General features: G+C 53.8%; 1 protein-coding gene and 1 long non-coding RNA gene across 5 annotated transcripts in view; one reads left to right on the top strand and one right to left on the bottom strand.

Annotated features, from left to right (window-relative positions):
• ZBTB7C (zinc finger and BTB domain containing 7C) overlaps positions 1 to 27,178 on the bottom strand; it is a 353,805-nt gene that overhangs the window by 97,945 nt on the left and 228,682 nt on the right. The window contains exon 1 of one of the 4 annotated variants that reach the window (XM_023241975.2): positions 13,162 to 13,497. The exons of 2 other annotated variants lie outside the window; for them this stretch is intronic. The gene's annotated coding sequence lies outside the window, so the exon portion shown is untranslated. Of the gene's footprint in view, positions 1 to 12,270; positions 12,478 to 13,161; positions 13,498 to 27,178 lie in introns of those variants that run through there. One more of the 4 variants, XM_019815241.3, reaches the window with a different exon arrangement.
• LOC109493444 lies at positions 20,404 to 23,035 on the top strand. Its single transcript, XR_006588356.1, has 2 exons — positions 20,404 to 20,519; positions 21,601 to 23,035. It is a non-coding gene; the product is annotated as an uncharacterized LOC109493444 (long non-coding RNA).

The raw sequence follows: 27,178 nt of genomic DNA on the forward strand, positions 1-27,178 counted from the left end.
TGCCCCTCAAGTTCCCTCCCTCCACCTCCTGCAGGAGTGGATTCCCTGGGAACTCTGACATCCTCATACTGAACTCTGCCTTCTAGCCATCTGCCCAGAGCCCCCAGCCTTGGAGAAACAGGGACTGCAACACTGAATATAACGCACACAGTAGCACTCAGGGTTAATTTTGTCATTCAGACTGTAAGCGCTTAGAGGAACAGCGGATGTAGAAATAAATGTTGTAAGATATACTCTGAAAATACGGTTCTCCTTAGCAATTGTCAAGTAAGTTTTTTTAGTAATGGATTTGTAAAATACAAATACATACATGTTGCAGTCCTGTTTATTAACAGGAAGAGATGGTTCTCTCGTATTTTATGTATGATGCTCAGCTCTGGGGTTCCCTGATGGACAGGAGGTGAGGTAGCCTGGGGACAGTGAGATGGTTTCTTTCCTGTAGGGCTCAGCCAGCCAGGAAAAATGCCAATTAAGGCAAAGCTGTCTGCGAGGAATCATTTCAGTTGTCACGTTAACCCCACGACCTGGGGATCACAAGCTGGGTACTATCTCCCCCACTCTCCAGGTAAACCGGGCCCCTTTAATTGGCATCCGTTCCTTTGGGTCATGGTGACCCTCACCTAGTAATGTTGAACTTTGCAGGGTTGACGAAAAGGCCAAACGAAGCCTGCAGTCTGTCTGCCTGTCTGAGACCCCTAAGCGAGCCGGAGATGGGAGAAGGTGGGAATGGGTGCCCCCATGTGAATGGGTTAGGAGATGCCTAGAATATACCTTCACCAGGAGCCAACAGCACATGCTCGTACAGAATCCGCATCGTCCCCAGGGCCAAACAAAATGCAACCAACTACCTTGGAGAATCGTGGTGTTTTGTTGCTAATTGCCTTTTTCAGATGTTTTCACTACTAACTTATTGCTTATGCTATTATCGATGACATTTATCATTGTTACAGATAGCTGGCTGGGTGCAGGGGACAGGAGTGTGTGTGCCCATCCCTGCCGGCCTGCCAACAGAACCGGTGGTAAGAGTCCTAACTGTGCGAGGACCACGGGCCCTTTGGGGCATAGTGATGCAGAGGATTTGGGGGGGGGGGTGGCTGGCTGGTCCCAGGGCCTTGGGAGTGAGGCAGGGGTGCTTGCCCTCACTGGCTGGGGCACTGGGAATAGTCATGGGATACTAGTTGGTGTCTGTCCATTTGTCTAAACTGACCCTGGAGGGGCTCTGGTTCCTCAAGGAGCAGAGGTGAGTGAGAAAATGCAAAAGCAGAGATGCCTGTTTGGGAAACGGAAAGGAAGGGTTTTAGAGATAGTTAGGGAGAAAGCCCTTCGCTGTCACCCTTCGCTGTCACCCTCTCTCCAAGCCCCTCTGCCAATATAGGGATGGTCAGGAGGGAATCGAAGGCCAGGTCAAGGCAGGGGCAACGGCGGCTGATCTAATCACTCGCTCTTCTGCAGCGACAGGAGAAATGCCATGGTCTCGAGATGTGGTACATGATTTATCTTTTGAATTCTTCCGTCAGCTCAGAAGGCAGCTGTAATTTTTGCCATGGACCGATGAAGTAATCCAAAGCTCAGAACTTCCAAGAAGTCCACAGTGACCAGGCCACAGGTGGATGACCTAAGACTAGAACGCAGGCTAAGGGATTGTCCCCCAGCAAGAGCCTCTTGCTGTTGAAGCCACAGAAGGGTTCGTACTCCTGAATGAGACTCTGGACTCAATAACGTCCCGAGGAACAAGGTTCCCCAGCCCCAAAAGTGTGTCTCCTCTTGGCTGCCTCCCAGACATCCGCTGTTGCCCCGCTGAGCCGCTGGCTGCCGGCCACCTTGCTGGGGACCCCCCCCCCCCCGGTCACAGAGAGTACAGGGAGCTCTCTGTGCCTGGGAAACCACCCGTCAAAGCACCTTGTTTCAGGGTTTCTCTATCCTGGCGCTCAGGTCCCAGCAGGCCGGGAGGCAGGGCAGAGGGGTGCTGGCCGTAACAACTCAATGGCTGCAAGAGGCAGTCAAGCAACACGGCGAGAGTGTGGTCTTTGGGGTAGGTAGACCCATATGCTGGCTCTGCCATCTGTAGACCCATATGCTGGCTCTGCCATCTCTGCTCCATTTTTGGAGCAAGCGGTCCTTGGGACACTCCGACGTTGTCTGCCTCTCCTCGTCGGGTGGCCCCAGTGGACTAGGACATCCAGGGCATTGACCCTGCCCAGACAGCCCTGGGAGACACCGTCCAGCAGATGTCTCTCGTGCGGTGTGGCGTGACTCCACTCTGATAGCCAGTGGTGCATTCTAAGAACGCGTGACCAGAGAGAACCCTCTCCCCCGTGCGCTTCAGGCAAGTGATCCTGGAAGGGCCCTGCCAAGAACAGGGCAGCCAGGGCGGCAGGCACAAGGCCACTGCAATAGCACCGAGCATTGCAACGCATGCTGTGGGAAGCTTTGTGAACTCGGCCAGGGCCATTTGGTGATAACACCATTTTTAGAACATTTCATGTCTTCAGTGGGTATCATTTTAGCAGTTTACGTACTAATATTTTCTATTTCCTTTATTATCTCTCATGCTGATCACCCCCCCCCCCCACCCCGTGCTTTCATTACCTGCTCTGATTTGATAGCTGGTAATAATTACTTTGAAAATACATGATAACCCTTCACCGCCGTTGGTCAATCGACGGAATCTGAGAGCAGGCCAGGATTTTGTCATAAGCCTAAGGGGTTTCTTATTAAATACACTAGAAGAACCGTATCTGTAATCTACCCCGGGACACCGTGGAACTTGAACACATCCTGGTGTGCTGTCCCCTCCGTCCCCATCAGAGCAGGACTCAGAGCCCAGCTCTGCCCAACATGACCACCAGTGGCTTTAATCCCGGCACCCGAAACCGATTCTGGACTCACATCTCCCACAGGGTGCTGCCCAGCTTATTTCCAAAATCTCAGACAGTTCCCGCCTCCAGGGGAGATCCTGGCCAAATACTCGTGTCACCTGCGCCCACCTGCCTGGAATGGGCCGTTGTGATGCATCGCCATTCATCCTGCCCAAATGGTGACGGCCAACACGTAGAGGCTGGGCACGGAGGAGTTCCCTTGTCCAGTCCTCACGGCAACCCGGTGAGGTTTCCTTCCCATCTTACACATGGGGAAAGTGCAGCACAGGGAGGTTAAGTTACAAGCCCAAGGCCACAGAGCCTGTAAATGACAGAGCTGGGGCTTAAACCCGGCCCTGGCTCCAGAGCCTATGTGCTACAAGGCTGTGCCACGCTGTTTCACCCTCAGTCCCGGTTCAGAGCACCTTGGTGAAGCCTCTCCTGAGCGCCCTGCCCCTCACCCGCTGCTCTGACCCTGAATGGCGCTATCTTTCCGGACCACTCAGCTGAGCGTGACACTTGATTCTATAGCATCTTGCTTCATTTTCAAGTTCTGGTCTTAACTGGGTGTATGGATGATCACCTTTGAAAGGTGAGGGCCAGAGAGCTGCCTCCCTGTCCTTTCTAGGGCCACTCAGGGTCTGGCCACTTCTGTCCTTGCTGGTTAGGTATCACCTATCATGGCCCCTCCGATTGCAGGGAAGTTTCTCCTCCCAGGGCCCCACCCATCCTCTCCTGGCTCCCTCCACATGAGGCTCACTTGGCCTGGGCCTTTCAACCCAGCATGGACTCAGGCTCTGGGTTGGCTGACGCCCAGGCTCTCTCCTCTGCCTGGGTCTGCAAAGAGTTCACCGCCATGTTATTGGAAAAACTTCTAAGAGCTGGAGGCCAGGTTCACTCAGAGGGTGCACCACGGGAGTGGGGTGGAGGGAGGGCAGAGATGGTGTAGGGATGCACCCCTCAGCAGAGAACCCCGACAGAAGAGGGTGGGGAGGAGGAGCCTCCGAGTTGAACACCCCAGAGCTGGATGCGCACGGGGCCAGCTACGGGGCCCGTTGCCCCAAGGCCCAAGCACCCCTTAATTCCATCTTTGCACTCACTCATTTTTTCCCAGCTTTCCTGGGCCAGATGGGTCACCCCCAGCGTTACCTTGAAGCAACCTCCCGGCCTACAGACAGGGAAACCATTGTCACCTGCCCAGCTCTCCCTGCAGTGCACCCTAGGGTACCCTCCTTCTGGTCACTCACCCTCCTCTCAACTCATGCCCCGCCCCCCTCCCCAGGCCACCTCTGTGCCCAGGCATCACAGGCAGGGACCAAAGTCGCTTGATTGAAGTAGTTCCAGCACGGATGTCCCCATTCCCACATGAACCGCCCCGTGCTCTGCCCAGCGTTATTTATTCTGCCTTATCACCATGCCACCATTAGAAATGTGGGCTGGTGAGCCCCCTCTTTCAAAGACGGAAGCCCCGCAGAGGGGGTCACTTGGCAGCCAGTGTTTTCTACACCTTGACGTGAATTAGCACAAAAAACTGGCTATCGCTTAATAACTGGGTCAGATCATCAGAAAGAGAGGACTGAGTGAGAGTTTTTGCAGGGGTGCTAAGAGAGGGGGGCTGTGGGGTGACTTGGGCACACAGAATAATTCCAGCTGGGCAGACCCCAGGAGGTAGAGGAATTTGAACTTTGAAAGAAGAGCATGGAAGTACCAGGGAAAAAAAAGTCTACAGTAAATGCCTGTTTCGCTGCCCTCCACAAAAATTGCCAAAATGGAGTGATGACAAGTTAGGGGTTGAAGACACTCAGGGAGGCTTCATAACTGGTCTTTGTCACCTGGTTGAAAACTCACAGTTTAGGCAGTCGGTATTCTTAGTGTGGAGTTCACCGAGGGGACACACACACGCACACACACACACACACACACACACAGAGAGGCATGCACACACACAGTCCAAAGGAAAATACAGCAATGCCCAGAAATCTGCCTCAAACACGTGTCCCCAACCAAGGAGGCCTCGCCGATCAGTGGGAGGTGGCAGACCAAGCCTGCTTCCTTTTATTGCAACTTCTACCCTTCTAGAATTTCTCCTTCTCTGCAGGTCCAGACCACAGAGACATTAATCCCTATTCAAATGAGCCTTCAAGGTTCTTCATTAGAAAACAAAACAAAACAAAAATCTCTCAAAGCACCCTAAAGCAGGGCTCTCATGTCCTAGCATCGTCATCGGTGTGTGCATTCACCCGCAAGGGAGGGAGAGGGCTCTGGGCCTCACCTGGCCTCTCTTGTTGGAAGGCAGAAATGCGACCCTTCCTTCCCTCCTCCGCCTGCTCCCCCTCCCTGCAACAGCTTTCATAAACAGTGATTATTTCAGTCTTGGAGCACAGCTGTCCTGTGAATTGTCCAGTCAGGGTTACGGGGTGGGAGCCAAGGGCTGGAGCACGGAGCTCAGATCTCGGAGGAAAGCAGCCCTCCCCTCCCCTCCTCCGCCTGCCAGGCTCTGTGCAGGTGGGAGTTGAGGAGGAGGGCACGTCTCTGGCTGAGCCCCTCCCCCCCCCCCCATGACAGAAGCATTTTCCCAGCAGCCAGATGAGGGCAGAGCCTCAGCGCGGGGAGGGCTGGGAGGCAGAGCTCGTACACAGGGCTGGAGGTGGGGTCGCCCTACCTCCGTGCCAGGAATTTGGGCCTCTCCAAAACGCTGCTGCATCCAAATCAAGGAGCCCTGAAATTGCCCCTCCGGCGATCAGCCTCAGGCTGCCTGTCTGGTTAAGATGTGCTGGCCTACTGAGGGCCAAGATGGAGTGGCAGTCCATCTGGTACCTGTAGGGGGTATTTGGGAAATGTTGGTTAAGTGAACGGATAAGTGAGTGAAGGACACGCTGGGCCATTAGACATAGTAGTAGAAATAGGGGAGGAAAATCCTGGGTGCTTCAAGGCAAGCGGGTAGGATGCCATCACGGGGGTTGGGAGAAGAAAGGGGTGCTGGGTAGAATTCTTCCTTGTCACAGCTGTGCACTCCGCCAGCCAGGGCAGCCTGGGCCCCTATGGAGCATGACTCCATTAGCAAGCAGCTATCAACTCCTCCTCCTATACCCCCCTCTGAGAAGTTGAGACAATGGTCCTCTGAGAAGGTGATGCTTAGGATTGTCATAGATGAACGTCAGGAATCATCTACTCGAGGGCCCTCTGAGTTTTTCTTCAGCCGCAGAAGCCGCCTGGTACAAATAAAATTTTGTGCAAGACGAGACACACGCACAACTGTTTTTGGATCAGCGCAGTGAATCCCTTTGAAGAACACCAATCTAGTCCCGTTTCTCATTTTGAAAACGGAAACCCAGGCCCAGAAAGGCCAACCTGTGTTCTCAGCCTCCATCATAAACATCTTTCCTACAACTGGTTTCCTCTTCAGTACTTCCTGGGTGGGGCCCGGGGCACCTGTAATCTGTTCAAAGGTTTCATAGGCGATCACCTCTAATCAGGTTTCGGGGCCGCTGCATTACGCACTGGTTTGAAGGTGAGGGGCAAATTCGGAGCAGAGCCTGACCCAAGCTGCTCCTGGGGTCATACCGGCCAAAGTCCATGACAGTGACTTCCCAGAAGTTACAGGAATGAATTTCTGGTACTGAGGCTTGCTTGTATTGAACACGGTGCCCCAGGATGGCCACTGACCAGCACGGCAGTTATGTTCTGGGGAACAGGTAATTTTTTGTAATCTTTTGCAGTCTTTCAAGCTAGGTGAGTTTCTCCGTCTCTCTCAGCTCAAATGTATCTTTGTTCAGAGTGTTACCCCAGCCAGTCCCACAGGTATGAAAATGGGATAAAATGATTTCATCACGGAGCTGAAGCCCCAGTGTGAAATGGAGCGCTAAGCCACACCAAGCAACTGTGGATGAATCTGTGGGCCTTGCTGGTGGCTCAGGGCCCCAGCAAGCAGGCAAGAAGGCAGCCTTGCATCGCCCGGTTAAGATGTCAGAGCTCTCCAACTTTCTTTGTGGTCCCAAAGGGGTCATCCAATGGAGTAAAAAGGTCAGGATCTTGGTGAAGTCTCCATTCAAAGCCCCAAACATTGAATAGCTTGTCCACATTCGCTTCCATTAGGTCAATTTCTTCCCTTCCCAAGGCCTGGCTTTCCCATCAGCAGCTGTAGCTGGAGAGAGTGGGGCTGAGGTAGCCGACCCCACCGCCAGCTCTCTGGAGCATTCGAGCATTCTCTTTGGGAAAGAGAATGAGAGCACCAAGCCCCGTGTCATACTGTGGGACCCCGAACTGTTCTACCGAAACATACAGGGAAAACCGGAAGGGAATCCAGACACGCAGAGGAAACCCCAGCCATGCAGGACGATCCGGAAGTCGAAATGGCTCTCACTGTAAGAATGGCAAACAAATGTGACTGAGCTGAATCCAGAATACTTCCTGGGTGGTGCTTCTTTGAGCACATAAACCCTTAGAAGGTACGACGGCTACAATAAAAAAAAGGCAGATACTACCAACAAGCGTTGGCAAAGATGTGGAGAAGAGTCTGGGATCGTCACGTACTGCTGGTGGGAATGTAAAGTGGGGCGGCCGCTGGGAAAATCGGTCTGGCAGTTTCCCAGAAGGTAAACCGTGGAGATACCGTATGACCCAGCACTTCCACCGCCAGGTAAACACCCGAGAGAAATGCTAACCTAGGTCCACACAAAACCTCGTGCGCAGATGTTCGCGTCGCCATTATTTACAAGAGCTGAACACGGAAACGAGCAACCACCCCTGATGAATACAGAAATAAAACGTGGTATACCCCCCCATAAGGAATATCATTCACAAACACAAAGGAATAAAGCACGGATACGTGCTACAAATGGATGGACCTTGAAAACATTACGCAAAGTGAAAGAAGCCAGTCACGAAAGGTCACATACTACACGATCCCGTTGATAGGAAATGTCCAGAGAAGGCAAATCTGTTTAGAGACAAGAAGTAGATTGTTGGTGACCTAGAACTGGGGAGTTGAGGTCAAATGAGGAGTGACCGCTAATGGGTACAGAGTTCTTTTGTGCATGATGAAAATGTTCCAGAATTGACTGCGGTGATGGTTGCACATTCGTGAATATACTAAAAGCCAGTGAATTCTGTACCTTTAAACGAGTGAATTGTGTGGTACATTAATTATATCTTAATAAAGGTGTTATTGTTAAGAACTTAGAAAATTTCCCATCATTCAAGCTCTGCTTAACGGATGCATCCTCCGCTAGACTTCCCTAAGGCCTGACTTCCCTAAGCCTTAAGGAAGGCCAGCGTCAACACAAACTGGTGTCACGGTCACCTCTCCCGTGGTCTTTACCTGTAACTTCACAAAGACCAACGGGCCGACCTGTTAACTCCAGAAACCACTGAACAGTAACAGAATCGTCAGCCAGAATCCATAGCCAAGAAAGCAAGAGCCCTGGGCGTATGAGTGTGCCAAGTTCGGCTCTATGACATCATGTGGGTGGGTCACGTGCACATTTGCTTCTGGTTTGTATCTAATTTGAAAACGCCGACATAGACTGTGTACTCTATTATTAGGCAACTTTTCCAGGTTGGAGTCTCAGTGTTGTTTCACTCAGTTTGTTCAGAGGATGAACTCACTTCTCCACCGATGAGGAACATCCCGCCCCAGGGTGCTGCCCTAGGACGGGCAGGCTTCGGTCCTGCCAGCTTCTCTATTCTGCGCTCCACGTGGACAGGAGCCAGGCCACCACTGGGGGAGAGCTCTTAACCCGCAGGGGAAGCTTCCTTCTCCCTAGCCGGCCTCCTGCATGGCATGGCGGAGGGGGCGCAGGGGTGACTACGAGCGGGTGGGGGGCCGAGTTGACTTGCTCTCCCAGGCAAGGCCCCGATGGGGGGGGGGGTCTGCCAAAGGAACAAAAGGGAGTTCGAAGGAAAGACGGCCCACATTCCTCTTTTTCCAAACACAGGCTCAAGATGTGCAGAGGGAAAGTTAAATTATGTGGCAATTTTCAAAGTCATCCACTGAAGATAAACTCTCCCTTCAAAGGAATTACTCATCTCACTCCATCATGATACCTCAGGGTCTATCAGTATTCAAATTTATTAAGCAATGACATGGAGAACGCATTGTTTAAAGGCCCCGTTTCATCACCCCCATTCCCCAAGCTATTTTTTTTTTGTGCTAAGTCATGAGAAGTCCAGCAAGTGAAAAATCAAAACAAAAACGAACAAGCACACGCGTGCACGCACACACACACACACACACACACACACACACACAGATGGGGGGAAAAAATCCTTCGTGGAAGTCGCTGTGAGGCAGGCAGCTTCAGAAAGGAAAAACACAATCTCTGACTAATATGAAGGAGACTCCAAATTGCCCTTGGCAACCATCTCTCAACCCCAGATTCCCCTCCCTCTATTCATCTCTGAAGTTCCCAGCCAAAGGAAAATAAACTGAACAGCTCTGTCCCTGGCCCAACCTGTAGGGCTGCACGGCTGAGAAAGAGCTAAGCAAACAAACATCCCCATGCAATTATACACCTGTGTAATTGCTGCAAATAGGACAGCCAGTTGGGCGCTCGCCGCACTTTCCAGGCTGATAATCTCAACATCGGGAGAAAATGCCTATATTCAGGCACCGTGACATCAAAAGGGAATGCAATATGGTTTCGTGACCCCGAACGCAAGAGATTAAGAAAAAGCAGGTGCGGGGGTGGGGGGGGGGGGGCGTGTGGTGGGGGCGGGGTGCTGGGGAGGAAGAAGGAAAACGCCATCGAAACTGTCCCTCCCGGAAGTCAGTTCTAGAGAAGGAAGGCCCCGGAACACCACTCAGGTGGGCTTAGCTTCCAGGCAAGATTTATCAGTTCACCTTCCTCACAAAAGTGATAATTTTAGAGGTAGTTATCTTACGCCTGTTATATCGCTGAAGATGGAAGGAGAGTTAAGAGGCCAAATGTCCTAGGAATATTTATGGCTGCTCTGTCTCAAAGATTCATCTGACACCATTTTATGAGGACGGGTATGTCAGGTCGGCTCAATGGAGATGGACAGGAACAGCAGGAAATGGCACTGAAGTGGAGACACGAGCAGGTGGTCTTTACAGCTGAGCCCTGAAATGCCCTGGAAGGCTAGTGCAAGCCGCCATGAGGATTACGGATGGCCGAGAGACGCGGGGTCCAGTGCTGGCTTTGCTACCAAGTCCCGCGAACTTGGACAAGCCTCCCCGGTGGTTGGATGAAGGTCAGAGAGCTGGAGCTCTAGACCTGTGGGTGTGGAAAGCGCCACCCCGGCCGCAGAGCAACAGCTGATGCATCAGGAGGGCGATGTTCTGGGGCATTCCCAGCCTGGCTGGCCCTGCTCCAGAGAGGGGCCAGCCCTCCTGGAGGCTGCACAGGGTTCTCGTCATCTCCAGCTGGGATGTGCTAAATCTAAAAGCTCATCTCAGAACTGGAACCCACAACCGGAAGCTGATAATCTGAGCCACGGGGGGTTCCAATAGCTTCCTGGATACTGTGTGCACCCCACAGCGTCCTCTTGAGCCAGGGATGAGTCCCTGTGACTGCAGCCTGGGGACAGCTCATCATTCCAACTTCCCACCCGTCCTCTTCACCCAGGCTTCCTGCCGCTTCTCCTTCAGGGCAGTGCTTCTGGAACACCTTGCCACACACTGTCGCATTTCATCCACTCAATACCCGCTGAAGGATGTACTGTTGCTATATTCCCACTGAATAGAGCCCAGGGACCGGGTGGGGACTTCTGCTACGAATGTATGCCCAGCACTTAGCAGGGTGCCTGGAATCACACATTAGACAAGACAGTCATTGTTGAATAAATGATTGACCGACGGAGTGGAAAGAAACCGAGGTTCAAAACAGTTAATATTGTGTGTAACACTTACATACTATTTCGTGTTGTGCTGTAATTATATCAGGGGGATTCCTGGGGCGCCTGGGTGGCTCAGTCGGTTAAGCGTCCGACTCCGGCTCAGGGCATGATCTCACGGTTCGTGAGTTTGAACCCCACGTCGGGCTCTGTGCTGACAGCTCGGAGCCTGGAGCCTGCTTTGGATTCTGTCTCTGTCCCTCTGCCCCTCCCCTTCTCGCTCTCTGTCTCTCTGTTTCTCTCTCAAATATAAAAAAATAAAATAAAACTTATGTCAAGGTGATTCCCGTCTCCCCAACTAGAGTATAAGATTCTAAAGGATGTGCGGTGTAACAGGCAGTTTTGATTCCCGGCTCTGTCACTTATAAGCTGGACAGCTCACTTAACCCCTTTAAGCCTCAGTTTCCTCATCTGCAGAGTGGGGCTGGTCATTCATACCCGACAGCTTTCGTGGTTCACAGTAGATAATGTGTGCCAAGCACAGTCTGGCACCTGCTCTCTCAACGCCCCGTCCCTTTCCTTCCTGCCTGCACCCTCTCTGGTTTATCTCCCAGCACAGACATGACAAGATAGGCCTAAAGCTCCGTGACCTCCACGCCTTTGCTCTTCTGGTCTTCCTCCTTACCAGGTCCTGCCCCAATACCACTTCCGATCTGCAGCCTTTCTTGACATCACTGGCTGCCAAAATGCCTGTGCTCAGATCCCAGAGTGGCTCTCCTAGAGGTCTGTTGAGGACAGTCTACTTGCTACCCAGGTTCGCTATTCTTTGCAACCCTCATCTCTCTGTGCTGGCCACCCCTCAGTGGTGGCTCAGGCCTGAGTCTTGTCTGTGTCTCCCCAGGGTCTCGGGGGGGCTTGGTGTGATCCAAATCTCCCAATCTCATGAAGTTCTGGAAACTAGGCTGGTGGCCTCAGGGCCCAAGCGGCACTGGGGTCCTATGGTTCTGGGCAAGGAGCAACGCACTCTGCTGGTCCCCTGGGACTCAGTCCCTCCTCACTGTAAACTGGGAGTGCTAAAGATACTGCCCCTAGTGGTAGTCTTACACCCCCCCCCCCCAAAGCACTAGCCCTAAGAGACAGAGACCCCAGCCGTTTTGGGGAGGGTGGCTTTCCTCTCCCTTTCAGTCCAGGTTGGGCCTTAAGGGCAAGAGGGTCAACCAGGGCAGCCAGGTTACTTACTGTCCTTTCCTGGAGATCTATCCAGAGGGGGTTCCTGACCCTTGTCATCCCCCAGGACATCACTGGGTGGAGTGGAGCTTAAACTTGAATCCAGCAGGGCCATCCCCTCCCCTCTCACAAAATCTTCAATCGAATCTGGAGAAAACTGCCCGATTGTCTCAACCACTTCCTTCCCATTTTCAAAATTCTGCATTTAGAGGGATTGGAAGGGTTATGCCCACAGCCTGCCAATGAGTCCTCGGAATTCATTAATAACAAGGGTTAAAAGAAAGAGCGCAGTCGTCCCCTGCCCCACCTGCCCGCAGCCAGAAAAACACAAGCCAGAAACTGGGGCAACCGCACCGGGCGCCCCCCGCCACCCCCCCCCCGGAGTGCTCACCACAGGCACGAGAAAACCGCCCCCACTCGGGATGCTCCGCGCTGGGCTCTTTGCGGAGTGCTTCCCCGGCCCCGCCGCGCCCGCTGCAGGGAACCGGGCGCTCCGGAGGGCGCCGAGCGCGCGGGCGCCGGCAGGGGTGGGGGCGCGCTGGGCCGCTCCCTTCCGGTCTCCAGGCCCACCTGAGGCTCCGGAAGCTTCGAGACCCCGGCTGGACTCCACGGGCCCGGAGGGAGTTGTCCCGCCCACCGTGCCCAGGTCGGAGCGCAGGGAAGGATCCCCCGCCCACCCACCTCTGCCAGCGGCTCCCGCCCAAGGATCGCGACGCGACCCTCTCCAGCTTGCAACGGCGACTCCTGCCAGTCCTCCCCTTTAATTTCTGCCCCCCCCCCGTCCGGCCCTCGACTTCTGCCCCGAGTTGCCTCTGCTTTTGCTCCTCGTCCCCCAAACCCAAGTTTTGCATCTGACCCCGGGGAAGCCCGAGGTTTTTTGGAGGGAGGGAATTTAAACGATCCGCGTCTGTCCGCCACTCCCTTCCGGAGCGGCCCTCGCGCCTCGCTGTCCCCTCTCCCCGCTACCAAAGGCTGCCCGCAAGGGCCGCGGGCTCGGAGCAAGCCAGGAGAGTTGCTCTACAGAGTTCCAGACTCTTTTCTGCGTCCGGCCGGGAGGGACGCGGCCGCGCGCCCCGCCGGTAGCCCAGTAACCCCGGCCCCCGTGTCCCCGGCGCGCTCGGCCGGCCCGAAGCGGGTTTGAAATTGCTGCCGTTGCCGCCACTCCCATCCGGCCGGTCGGAGCCCACGCCCGGGGCCAGGGGGTCCCCGCGGCGCCCCGAAGGGCTCCCCGCTTACCTCCCTCCGCCGCCCCGCCGCCCGGGCCGGGTCGCCGCACACCCACCTGGCCGCCCCGGGGGCGCCGCGCTCGTACCCGGGCCGTGTCCTGAGCGCCACCAGGGTCCCAGGCTGGGGATCCACGCGGCAGCGCTGCTCAGGGGAGCCTGCCGCGGCCGGCGGGAGGTTGTCATTGATTCGCGCTGGGCGAGTTAAGCCATTCCAGGAGTGGTTTTGAAGAGAGCACTCCCACCCCTCCCTCCAACCAAAGTATTTGGCAGGCAGCCCCTGTCGTCCACCTGTACTGCTAAGCGCGGGACAAGGACCAACTTCACTAGTGGCGCTTTAGGCTTCACTTTAGAGCACGCAAACGAAGCTCTTTCCTAAAGGTAAAGCAGAAATGAAAGTAGGGGTGGTAAAGGATTCCCCCCCCCCCGCGCCTCTCTCCTGGTCTCCTCAGTTATTTCTTCTTCCCTCTGAATGTTTCACAAAATGCCTTACCACTTTTCTCAAACCAGGGCAGCCTTTTATTATTATTGTTTGACTCAGTTCTGTGTGTCTCTTGTTTTTAAAGGCAATTCTACTTCCATTTGCCTGAAACCTGAGCCCAATAAAATTACCAGAATTACGTCTTCTGCTCAAAGGGTCTTGAATGTAACTTCACCAAATCAAACACTGTACTGCAAGCATTCAAGGGGCATATAAAACACAGGGAAGCGCAGGAAGGAAGCACAGAACGGCAGCTCCCTCCACCAGGGTGTCCACCTGGGTTTGGCCCAGGTGGAGTCAAGGGGCCTGCGCGGGGGCACCCGCGGACAGGGCTCACCCACAGCAAACATATCTGACAGGCTTTCCATTGCTTTGTCTCCATTCGAAGCCTGACTCAGAAATGCCAACCGGAGATCCAACAGTCCGCATGTGGGGTGGGCCAACCACCAATCACAGGGAGGTGTGGCCAAAGCACCCTCTCCCAAGCTGCTCCTTAAAGCCATATGCTACACCCTTTTTGAAAACTGCCAGTGGGGAGGCTCCTGGCTCTGTCATCCCTCTTTCCCCTGGAACTGTCCTTCACCTGGGGGAAATCGTCGTTAATCCCTTGGTACCTAGGCTGGCAGTTCTCAGAAACATGGGAGGAGCCAAGGGGAGCTCTCCTTCCCTGGTGATCAGCATCTCCGCGTGCCATGGAGAAGCCCCACAAACCAAAGGAGACCAATGGGGGTCCTGGCCCTCTGTGGCCTCTGCCCCTCTTCCAAGGCCAGGCCACTAGCCTTAAAGTACCCCAGAGTCAAAGGTAAATCCCAAAGGTCCGTCAGTCCATGAAGGTCAAGAACACTAGGAAGATGGTTCCCACTAAAATATCTCCTCCAACAGGTGCCCCCTGCCTGAAATTCCAGTGTTAGTGATTCATTCTTTTGTGAGCCACGCCCTGCACAAAGCCTGTACCAGGCAGGCAAAACTGCTTCGGGAAGGCAGGAAGGGTCTCTCCCTGTGGGTCTAAAACTGTAAATACCCATGGGCAAGGGCAAGGATGAGTCTGTCAGTCCCTGCTTGCTGTGGTGGGAGGGCCATGGATGGTGTGCGAGGCAACAGAGGGTCTCAGAGCCAGGGAGGTGTGGAGTAGGGTGGGGAGGGGGTGCTAAATCAGGGAATCAGTCACTGAAGTTCAGAAGGGGAAGCACTTAACCAGGGCAGGTGGACAGTTTCCAAGACTGGATGACTCCATAGCTTTTTATCAAAAACCACGTACTCCCGGAACACCCAAGCCAAAGAACGAAAAGTCAAATCCCTTTGTCCACAAAGTCACTAATTAAATATCCAATCATGTGTAACTCCATACTCCACTCCCAGACCCGGTAGGCAAAAGTGCCACCGCATGACCTGGACGGAATCAGTATCAGTCCAGAAGTGTTTGTCGTGCACCCACAGGGGTTTGCCTCAATGCCCTGGGCAGAGGGGGGGGTGGGGTGGGTGCCGTGGGGTGGGCCTCACGTCTGGTGGGGAGATAAAGCACCGAGGGTTGGCCAGTGTGGGGCAGGGCCCATAGCGCATGGTGCAGGGTCCATCAAGACAGGGTGCTAATTTTGCACAGCAGACAAGGAGCTGAGAACAGTCAGGAAGACAGGGATCATCTGGAGAGGGCTCCAGGAGGTAGGCTAGGCGGCTCTGGAAGTTTGTGCTACCGTGAGCAGGAAGGCATGTCAGGTGCGGGAATGAAGGCTTGGGGAGGGGGCAGCCGGCCTGGTTGAGAAGGCTGTCGAGGTGGGCACAGCAGCAGGTCGGGGTCTGTGTGATGGACCCAGTTTATAGGTGCAGCTTCTGGCTGAAAGAGAGCGCAGGGCAGGGACTGCTTCCAGGGGAGGGAGGGAGGGAGGGCTGGAGCACGTCTTTCAAACCCAGCTGGAGCTGGATGTAGGCAGAGGGGTGGTGGAGGGAGGCTGCCAGGAGGGGTGGGGGAGAGCTGCGGTGCCTAGCCCAGCCTGCCCCCAGGCGGCCCCTCCTTAGCAGGGCTCCAGCCCCAACCCGAAGGAGTGTCTGAGTAGGCCAGTGGGTGGTGCCAGGGCCGAGGATACTGCGGCCAAGAGCCTGGGGGGGAAGGGCTGGCCACTCTCCAGCCCACCGGCTGGGCCCCCGCAGTGGACAGTGAATGTCATCCCTCCCCCCCCTCCTTAATCACTGTCTGTGTGTGCCCAGTTGGGACACGCCCTTCGGAAGGGCTCTGGGCAAAAAGTGGAGAGCCCTACCCCTTGGCCCCTCCAGCCTTGCCTCCTTGTTCTCAGTCTCCGTGCCAGGTGCCTCTTGGGAACAGAAACATAAAGGCGTCTCTCTCGGAGGGGTGGGGTGGGGTGGGGTGGGGGAAGGGACCGAGGAGGCGACCAAAGCCACCCACAGAAGGGGCTCTGGGCTGGCCGGACTCTACATCTGTTATTGTGCATTTCCTTTTGGGATGTGGCTTCTTCCTGGGCCCTCTGTGGACCCCTCCCTCTCGCTCCCCGCCCCCCACTCCTCTCTCCAGTCTTTCCCACCCCCACCCCTCTTCCTGGGTCAGGTCGGTCAGAACTCTTGGAAACAGGCTGGCTTACAGACGCCTTGCTTTTCACATCTGCCTCCAAACCCACAACTCACTCTTGTTCCAGGGAGGGTGAAAGCTCCTTCTTCAACCACCCAGCACGGCTCAGAGGGCTAAACAGAAGCCCAGTGAGCGAACGCGCTACTGTCTTAACTTGAAACTTCAGTGATGCCTGGTCATCAGCGGTGACGTAAGCACACAGATGGCTTCTGAAGGAGCGTGCACACATACAGGCTATGTTTGCACACATGTACAGAGAGGTGGGTACAGAGATGAGCCGTACTACCTAGAACTAGAGATAACACATATCTATTGAGGGTCTACCCCTGACTACAACCCTGCAACCGCACCAAGAGACAGATCCTCTCATACCCCGTTCCCCCCCCCCCCCATGCTACTGATGAGGAAATAGGCTCAGAGAGGTCTTGCCGCTTGGTCAAGGTCACAGGACTTGATAAATTGTAACATCGGGTGTGATATCGGAGTCTTGGAGCTCTGGTGCCAAGGGGCGCTGGGGTGGCTCAGTGGGTTAAGTGTCTGACTCTTGATTTTGGCTCAGGTCATGATCTCAGGGGTTTGTGAGTTCGAGCCCTGAGTCGGATGGACTCCCAGCTGACAGTGCAGAGGCTGCTTGGGATTTTCTCTCTCCCTCTCTCTCTCTGCCCCTCCCCTGCTCATGCACTCACTCTCTCTCTCTCTCTCTCTCTCTCTCTCTCAAAATAAACTTAAAAACAAAAAAAGAATTCTGGCACCCAAAGGCACCCAAAGGCTCAGCTCTGGCTCTTTGTCTAGTTCCTACAGCCGGTTCTCTTAGGAGTGGTTTGCTTTGCTGATGTGTACCTCAGTTTCTCCAGCTGCTGATGACTCTCACCAAACCAGGAGGCTATTATTAGCCAGGAGGAGGCTGAGATGGAGGGTGGACTAGTAAAAAGCACCAGAGCAAGTCTTCCCTAGAGAATTTGCACAGCAATGGTTTTGAGTGTTACTCAGACGGGAAACTCAGAGCCACCCTCGCTGCCTCCCCGTCCCTCCCAGCCCGCACCCCACCCCTGCCGATCCATCCATCCTCCATCCGCAAGTTTGTCTCCAAAATACATCTTGAATCCACTCTCTTCCTGCCACCTCCTCCACCACTGCCCTCTGCTGGGCTACTATCCCTTCTGGCCTTGACCTCTGCAGAGACCGCCTAAGCGGCCCTCCTGCTCCCATTCCTGTCCTGCTCCTTCAGCCCAGGGCCACAAGGCTGCCTGTGTAATCTTCTTAAAACGTGCATCTGGTCACATCACAGGACACTTCAAGTGCAGTCCAAACTGCTCGCCACAGCCCCTGAGGCTCAGCAAAATTCCTGCTTCTCACTCCAAGCTCACCCGTGCCTTCTGCCCCCATCCTCTGGTTGAGTTCTTTGTCCTTCCTGTTGTGGGACTTTCCATGTGCAGATTCCTTGGCCTGACATGCTCGCCCCCTATGCCAGGTCTTAACAGAAACATTACCTCCAGGGCGCCCGGGGGGCTCAATCAGTTGAGTGTCTGACTCTTGATTTCGGCTCAGGTCATGATCTCACGGTTTGTGGGTTTGAGCCCTGCCATCAGGCTCTGCGCGGACAGCGTGGAGCCTGCTTGGGATTCTCTGTTCCCCGCTCTCTCTGCCCCTCCCTTCCTCGCGGTCGGGTCTCTCTTTCTCTCTGTCTCTCTCAAAACTAAATAAATAAACATTAAAAAAACAAAGGAAAAAAAGAAACATCACCTCCTCAGGCAAGCCTTCCTTGACCACCACAGATAAAGTAGAAACGTCCCTCACCATCATCTATTTCAGACCTTTGATCAAAGCACTCATGCCACGTGCATATTTTTATTTAACTGCTTGCTTACACGGAATTATTTTCTGACTGTCCCTCCCACTAGAATAGAGGCTGCTTGTGGGCAGCGACCTCGTGTGTCTTTTCCACTGCGTGTACCTGAGACACGATAGGCCCCTGGCAAACACGCGCGAGGCAAAGATTTGTTGAGAGAGCCTCAGATCTGGGAGACAGGCAGAACGGATCTAGTTCTGGATCTGTGCCCTCGAGGATGTCACACGGCCTCCCAGATCCTCTGCCTCCTCCTCTGTCAATGGGGGCCATGGATGAGATGATGACCCCGAGCCTTTCGAGGCCTGGTGCTCAGCAGCTGGGTGGGCCTTCACTCTCCAAGAAACTGCAAGCACCGTTAAATAGACAAGAAGAGAAACTTGGCCATGCTGTACCTTGGATGGCTTTGAGAAGGCTCTGCTTCTGTTGTCCGTCCTGCTGACACTTTAGACAAGTCAGTTTGTGGGGACTTAGCCTGCTCAGGGCCGTGACTGGCCACCATCCCCACAGCACACCCTGCTGCGCAAGCATGGAAACTGGGGCTCGTCCAGAGAAAGCAGTTACTTCGGAGAGAACCAGCATCAAGTCGGGAAAGATTTTATCTAGGGCTTTCCGTCCCAGCAGTCATGTTCCCCCCAGCGCCCCCGGTCTGAGGCCTGACCTCCGAGGATGTCACCTTGTGTGGGTGCAATGCTTTAACTCCCAGTGGCTTTCTACTGGGCCTTCCTACTTGGCCTTCTTCGCAACAACCCGGGAGGGCAGACCGAGGAAACTGAGACGCAGACCAAAAAAGTGAGTGAGTGGCAGAAAGGAGGCCTTTGAAATCAAGGAAGAAGAACTCTAGTGACATTAATATTCTTTATATTATATAAATATAATTTGTAATTCATATATATGAATATGTGACTTTAAGAGAATATTAATATATATGAAATATATTTGAAAAAAATACATGAAGTTCTCCCATATTAGAGAAAATTCGTGAAACAGAGGAGAGAGGGTCCCTCATAATCATACCACAAGACAGGGTGGATACTTGTAGCATTAGAGCAGGTTAGGGCAGTTAGTCTGGGTCTTAGTGTCCCTCGCCCTCACTCCCCCTCCCTCTCTCCCCCTCCTTCGCTCCCCCTGCCTCTCTCCCTCTCTCCCCTTCTGGTTCACTCACCAGAGTGAACATTGGCTCCATCTGACCTCCCACTTTGCACTTCTCAGGTGCTCCACAAATGTTTACTTAAATGTTGAGGCAAACTGAGAGAAAACTCAGCCTAGCCGGCTGGGGCAAGAGCAAGAGGTTGCACTTCAGGGGTGCCAGCCTCTGTCTAGGTGGCCCTGTGGCTTCCCAGTTCCGAGGACAGGCCAAGTCCTCACTATTCGAGCTCCCCGCTTGTGCCATTATCTATTATCGAAAGGGACTTTACCGCGATGAGAGGCTCTATCACTTTCGTCCACAGATCAGATTTCACTGAAAGGCGGTTACATGCCGATTTAAATAACAATCCGTAGCTGTTTAGCATCAGGAACAGAGAAGGAGCCTCGCACTTTGGATCTAGGCTCTGCGCTGACAGCCCTTTCTGTGGTCACAAAGGTTATCCAAATCTGCCGGTTGCCAATGCGACGCGTATTTCTGCCACCATGTTTTGGGAGGGGGGCAGACCCAGTCATCCGGAACCTCCTGGCAGTGGGCCAGGCTCCTTGACCAAACTCTCCCCCTCTTGGAGCACGCAGAGGAGATCTGGGGAAGCAGAGCTGTGGCCGCCTGGCCTTTGGCTGCCCTGTCCTTTGGGAGCTGGAAGGTGAGAGTGGGGCCCAGAAGGGAGGCTCGGATACTTGGAGCTGCCTCCTGCTTCTCAGGTGTGCTGAAAGACCAGCCAGAGCTTGCCCTGACCCCGGGCCCTTGGAGGGGAGGTGCTGGCTGAGCACGGGGTCCCGGAAGTGCTCCCTCTGGGGAAGCTAGGGGAAAGTACCCCACCTGGCTGGGACTCTGGGCAGGGCTCAGAGTCTGGCCGCCTGTACAATAGACAGAGTGAGTGGCCGGGTCCCAGCCAGGTGCCGCTCACAGCCCCAGGGCCCCAGGGTTGCCAAGGCCTCGCCCTCCTCTCGGATTGTGGATTGTATTGGGTGACGCAGTTAGGCACCCACGGTGGGGGGAGGAGAAAGTGCCAAGAGCCTCCAGGGCTCTGGGTGACTGGGCCTGTCACCTCAGAGCTGGAAGCCTTGGGGAGGAGGAGGGCTCAGCCAGGACCTGGCCAAGGGGGCAGTGGAGGGAAAGGGGGCAGCATTACCTGACAGGGGAGACAGGTTCCTCCTCCCTTCTCCCTCCTCCCTCCCACCCTCCCTCCCTCCCTCCTCCCTTCCTCTCCCAGGTCTGTAGTAATTGCCTGTTTGTGCCCCACCCCCACTACTCCAGGCTTTGGCTATAAAGTGGTGAACACGTCAAGATCTCCCCATTCTCATGGAGCTGACCTTCTAGTAGGAAAGACAATGACTAGACAACCATCTGCCAGGAAGTCAGGTGGGTGAGGCCGCCGTCACTGCCACCCCCCCCCCACACTGCCAACCCCGCCCCCCAGAGAAGCGGGGAGAGCCGGGACTGCACCCCATGCAGAGTGAGGACACGGAGTGAAGGCAGGGGTGACTTACCCAAGACCAACCCAGGAGAAGTGGTGGGGCTGCTATGCACTCAGTGCTCAGTACTCAGTGCTCAGTACTCAGGGCTCCCAGCACTCTCCCTCTTCCCTAGCACGGCCACCGAACAGACCTATCTGCAAAGCAAAACTCTGTGCCCCTAGGGATACCATTTTTTTAAAGGAGGTGTTTATACCCAGAAAACTAAAAAACAAAAATCAACTAAACTAAGAAGCTCAGGCTAGGCAAAGAGCTAACTCTGTGGTGTGAAATGACACTCCTGAGACAGGAGCCTGCAGGTCTAGACAGCCTGGGGATCTGAGGGCCAGGTGACATGGGCCGCAAACTCTGGCCTTGACCCGAGCTCTCTTTAGTGACCCTGGCGAAAGCTGGCCTGTCGCTCCTGGGTCCCCGCAGATGTGTGAGGGCCCCATCACCCAACCGCGCTGTTGGTACCCTTTGGGCATCACAAATACACCCTGGGGGCCCATGTGTCCCTTCACAGCGGTCTGACCAGGAAGAGAAAAGGCAGTGTCAGGGATGAGGAAGATGTGGGCAGCACCACGTGTGTGCATGCAAGTGTGTGTGTGCAGGGGTGTGTTGGGGGATGTGGGAGGGTGTATACCAAGGGGGCCGGCGAGTGGAAGGATGGGCTGCTGGGCTGGGCGGCTGATTGTTGATGGGGGAGGGGTGTGCACCAGCAGTTTCTCTGTTGGATGAAGCAGTGGACAGGCTCTGACACCCTCCGGATGCTCTAACTGGCGTTAGAGCGTGCTCAGGCAGAGGTAGGCCTCACCCCTAGAGCTGGTCAGCATGCCATCGTCAGGGACTGCTGGGTACGGCCAGGACAGCCCACAGCCCTTCCCCAGGGCCAGACAAACTAGGCAGGCTGGAGGGTCAGCACAGGGACCCTCCCCATCCTGTGAGGGTGGCAGGGACCTTCTCACTGAAGCTGGCACCTTCCATAGGTCAAGGTTATGGCTGCAGGATGGGCGGGAGGACAGGCCAGAACTGAATGGCCACTATGGAGATCAAACCCAGGCATGGTGATGCCTTTCTGAACGCGGACCTCTGATCCTCTGCTCGAGTCTCTGGGCAGATGGTTACAACGCAGATTCCTGGCACCCCCCACCCCCACGCCCGGCCCACTGAATCAGAATCTGAGAGACGTTGTCATTGACATAAGTCCTGCAGGTGTGTGCTGGGAGGCGGGGCCAAGGAGGAGGTTTTCCAACTGCTGGACTGTTCCTTACACGTTCTCCGCATCAGCCAGTTTCAACAGCAGCAGAGCATGCCAAGGACTAGAGACACCGCTGTGCAGGTAGCCGTCCCTACTCTCAGGCACTTGGGACTCTTCCACGTTATGGATAATGTGGGCGTGAACATCCTTATGCACACTTGCCCTTATGCGGACTCGTGCCTTAAAGTCCATTCTCAGAACAAAGGACGAAAAGGGTATGAACATTTTTATGGCTCCTACCATAATAGCACTAAATTGCATTTTCCAGAAAGGCTGCACATTTGGGCCGACACCTGCAACGTGCAAGAGTGTCAATTTCATCACAGTGCTGCCAGCATTTCCACCCCTCAGTTACAGATAAGGAAACTGAGGCTGCATTGCTGAAGTGACCTGTGACCTATGTCAAGTGACACATTCAGTCCGTGCCAGAACTGGGACAAAAACCCAGGGATTTCTCATTCAGGGGCCAGGATGTTTCGCCACGGCCGACTTCCTCAGTCTCCAACCAGGCAGGAGGGAGAAATCAAGTCTGGCAGGTCACTCTCTGTCCCCCGCCCCTCCCTGCCAGCTCTGACCTCAGCTAGGAGCTCACGTTTCAGTGCATTTCATTGTTTTTCTGCCTGTAAAACTGGGCCTCTCCCTTGTCTGCTCAAGCTCCACATCCTGAGTGAACTCTCTGATTCCTCCGAGGAGGCCATCACATACTTGAACCGTGGGTTAGATGCAGATAAGTGGATGGGGAAGGAGTGGGACAAAGGCGAGGTGACAGTCCCGGGGAAGGACAAAGGCCAGGCCAGATCAGCCAGAGCAGTGGGGGCCCCAGGGGGAAAGTTAAGACGCAAAGGAGTTGGGGCCCAGGGTGGCAGACAAAGGAGTCCAAATGGGAGGCCTTGAGCACATGCCTAGGCCTCCATCTGCTACTGGGATGTGGGTTGTTCCCATGAGAAAACTGGGTTCTGGCTTTAGCGGGGGCGGGGGCAGTCCTTACCAAGGTGTCTGGGGGTGCAGAGGATTCCCAACCCCCCAGCTAATCATATGGAAATTGCATGAGTATGTGAGCGTGTTCCTTTTTCTGGGAAGACAGCCCATAGAGCTTAACAGATTTTCAAAAAAGTTTATGACCCCCTCTAAAAGTTCAAAAAATAAAAGTTAGATGAAAAGTGGAAGTCATTGAGAAGTCAGAACTGTTTGTTGTAGGAATTATATATATGTTTTTACCCAGGGTAAGGAGAGAGGAGATAATTACAGGTGGTCCTTCTCAGATAGGTTGATGATAGATGGATGGATGGATGGGTGGATACATTTGATAAATGAATGAATGGAAGGGAGGAAGGAAGGAAGGAAGGAAGGAAGGAAGGAAGGAAGGGGTGAGGGAGGGAGGGAGAGAGGGAGGGAGGAAAGAAGGAAGGGAGGGAGGAAGGAAGGAACGACGGGTGGAAGGGAGGAAAGGAGGGAGAAAGGGAGGGAGGGAGGGACGGAGGGAGGAAGGAAGGAAGGGAGGGAGGGAGGGATGGAGGAAGGGAGAAAGGGAAGGAGGGAGGGAGGAAGGGAGGGAGGGAGGAAGGGAGAACTTTTTGCAGAGACTGTAAAGAATCAATATTCGTACCATCTAGGTTTCTTACTTTCCAGTCACTGCCCTCCAAAGATGCTCCTAGGCAAAGATAAAGCCTTCTCAAAGTGGAGAAGCCATTTAGTGGGAAAAGGGGATTTGGCCTCACAACTTTTCCAGAACTATCTCTTGCGTAAGACAGGATGCGCTTGAAAACAATCACAGCAAGCCCTTCCCAAGCACTTAGTGGGTGTTCGGCACAGTGCTGAGTACTTTAGGAGTATTATCTTGTTTACTGCTCAGCAGCCCTGGTGGTTTGGACAGTATCATACCTCCCATTTTACGAGGGAGGAAACGGAGGCCCAGGGATGTAATGTCACTAGCCCCCAAGCAAACAGCTGTAGCTGAAACAGTGGGTACTGGAAGCTAGGTGGGCAGGTCCGGAGCTGGGGCTAGATACAGCCTTCGAGAGCAGTCACGTCCTGTCCTCAGCAATCAGCCCCATATTCATCTTCCACCAAAAAACCTGGACCATGACCACTTGAACCCTACTGTTCTCTATGCCTTTAAAGGGATAGCGCAGTGAATATACTTGAAATTATCCAGGCTGATTGTCTATACTTGCTAAAAAAAAAAAAAAAAAATGGTAATAGTAGACGTAGTAATAGTAATCCCTCCCATTTACTGACCATCTAATACGAGTCAGAATATATATATATATATATATATATATATATATATATATATAAAGGCTTTATGTTCATTTTCTTAATCGTATCCTTACAACAAGTTTCCAAAGTGAGTATCAGCATGTTCATTTTACAGATAAAGGTATTGAGGTCCAAGGGGGTTTAAATAGCCTGCTGAAGGTCAGCTAGGAAGTGGAGGGGGCTGGACTGCACTCACACTCTTTTTCTGCGTCTCTGTCTCTTGCTGGGTAAGGCAGAGCACAGAGGTACAGGAGCTGGCTTCCTTGTTGGGGCCTGCCTGATGACTGGGGCACAGAAAAGGCCCAGGGGGCTCACTGCCATGGTCAAAGGAGAAGGAAGGAACGAAGGAAGGAGGGAGGGAGGGAGGGAGGGAGGGAAGGAAGGAAGGAAGGAAGGAAGGAAGGAAGGAAGGAAGGGGGAAAGGAAGGAAGGGGGAAGGAAGGAAGGAAGGAAGGAAGGAAGGAAGGAAGGAAGGAAGGATGGAGGGAGGAAGGAAGGAATGGATAAAACATAGCCTATGCCTCAGGCAGCACCAAGATGATAAATTACCCAAATCTAGAGCTGCAATTCCAAAAGTCATACAAAAAGGGGCAGTAGCCACTGGCGCTGTGAATCAATCCACCCTGAGCCACTCACTCGAGCGTACATTCAGAGGCATGACCCAAGTGTCTTTGGAATTTGGCTGTATAGTCTTTGAGGCCAAGGTTCAGTGCCTCATGAAATGTTCTTGTGAAGTTCATGTGCAGGTGGGATCATGGCCCTTAACTGAAATCAGTGGTTGTTTCAGTGCATCCCTCCTCTGGGGTTTTGATCTTGATCTGAAAACCCCAGGGCCTGGAAAGCAAGAAACGCAGCAGGCAGTAGTGATGGCCAACCCCGAGGACAGGGCCGGGGAGGTGGGGGTAGATGAGGTCGCAGCTGCGGCTCAGGGTTGTGGCCGGGAAAACCTGAAGGGGAGGACTACGCCAGTCTTGTCAAGTCCAGAGGCCGAGCGGACACAGAATCTGAGAAGTCTTTGGGCACAGCACGCTGCCTGAGTTCCAAGTAAGCAAGCAAGGTCACGGCTAGGCACGATGCCAGACGCGTGGCCCTGTCGCCTGGGATCCTACCAAGCAGGCACAAATAGGGGTCAGGAGTCTATCTGAACAGCTAGGAGGTCAGTTAAGGCAGGAGGAAACAGTCTGGGTTGGATCCCAGGCCCTGGAGGGAATGAGAGGAACCTCTCGCAAAGGACTCAGTGAGCCTTAAGGAAACCCAGGCATGGAAGACAGGGTCTGCCCTCTGGGGCCGCGTGAGGGCTGAGCTTGGCCAGGGAGAATGGGGATCCCAGGAGACTGTGGCTAGTGACCGCACTCCAGAAACCAGGCCAACCCCACAACTGCCTTTCTTCCATGGGGGTGGAAGAAATCCACCCTGGTCAGTTCTCAGAGGGTCGCTCTCCCGACTCTACAGCCCTCTCGGCTCTGGCATTTCCTTTCATTTCAGAAAATAAAACTTTGTGTCTCTTAATCTTCAAAGTCATCCACATACATTGAGAATAACCTTATGTGTTTAGGATTCTATTGTTCTTCAAGGCACTTGTTTTCACCCCGTTTTCCTCACTAGCCATTTGATGGTGAGCACCCTTCCGTGACGCACGTCCCCCATGCCCCTTCCCTGCTTCTTGCTATCTCGTGTCACCTCTTACCTGCAGGTGCCTCTGGCTGGCATCTGGGTATTCAGATTAAGCAAGACACCCTCCAAACCACATCGTCACTGCAAAGATGTTCGAGCCCTAGTCCCTTCGTGGGAATTGCTTAAACGATCTGAAGACATTTGCATAACAGAAAGTTCGAGAGCCGCTCGGCCGCCCGACAGTGCCAGGCATCAGGCAGTGCTGCTTCCGTGAGCCACCAAACACGGAAAGAGCTGATGCAAAGCCGAGTGTGCGTTAGCCACCCTCCATCCTGGGTTCTCATCTGCTCCAGCTGGTTCCGTGATGTAGGTTGGAAACCAAAAAACTGTGTAAGTTAGAATTGTGTACGAAACAGGAGCCGATGGGCCCCCCAGTCACACGGGCCCCAGGGAATGAGCATGACCACCTGTTCTGTGACTTCTTGGGGTTCAGTATGGTTTTATGTTCCACTCAGGTTCTTGGCTCCGTCCCAGATAGAGGAGGAAGCCAATTAAGTGATGCTTCCCTGTCCTCGTAATATTCTCTGTTACATTATATGGACTTCACTGCTTTTGAAGTTGCCAATTATTTCCTTCTTGCTGCCGTAACATTACTATGGCGTGGTTATCTCTGTGGGGAAAGACAGATGCTTCGAGGTTCCGTGTTTTACTCGTCCGCCCAGGCTGAGAACCACTGGTTTAGGGCAGCCAGGGCTATTCTAGAAACACCAGACTTTCAGATCTCCCTCAGCCCGTCAGAGTTGCAAGGCTCCTCAGAGCCCCTAAAGACCGGCACCCTCGCCTTATCCCTAAGGAAATAGGGTGTGTCTAAGGTTACTAAGGAAACTATTGCCTAATCTGCAACCATCTCCCCCACAGGAGACCTTATGAAACGATTAACAATGACATCCTGGGGAGGACTGTGTGCATTTCTAGCCCATCTTCTCCGGAAAGGATTTGAACCAGCTTACAAACGTGCCTACAAGTACATTTGTAGGCAAACGTATGTAAAAAAAAAAAAAATTAGGAAGAGACAATAAAGCAAGCAGAAAATAAGGAAGAAGATAGATCTGGGTTTAAGATCCGCACCCAGAACGAACACCACCGAGACGGGTGTGCCCAGTCCGGGACGGCCATAGATTCCATACCAAGACGCCCAACCATCAAGACTAGGGGAGGTACACCAGCCCCATGGGGCTCCACTTTTCCTGTTCTCTACCACTTCCTACTTCCCTCTTCAGGCATCAGTTTTCCGGTCTGTCAAATGGGCAAGTCCTGCCTTGTAGAAGCATTCTGAGGCTCCAGTTAAGTCTCGTATGTAAAAGAAAGCACTCGAGGAATATGGCGCCCAGAAGGGACTGCCATTTTCTTTTCTTGCTGCCTCCTGGTAATGA

The sequence above is a fragment of the Felis catus genome, chromosome D3, assembly GCF_018350175.1.
Source record: "Felis catus isolate Fca126 chromosome D3, F.catus_Fca126_mat1.0, whole genome shotgun sequence".
Lineage (NCBI taxonomy): Eukaryota > Metazoa > Chordata > Mammalia > Carnivora > Felidae > Felis > Felis catus.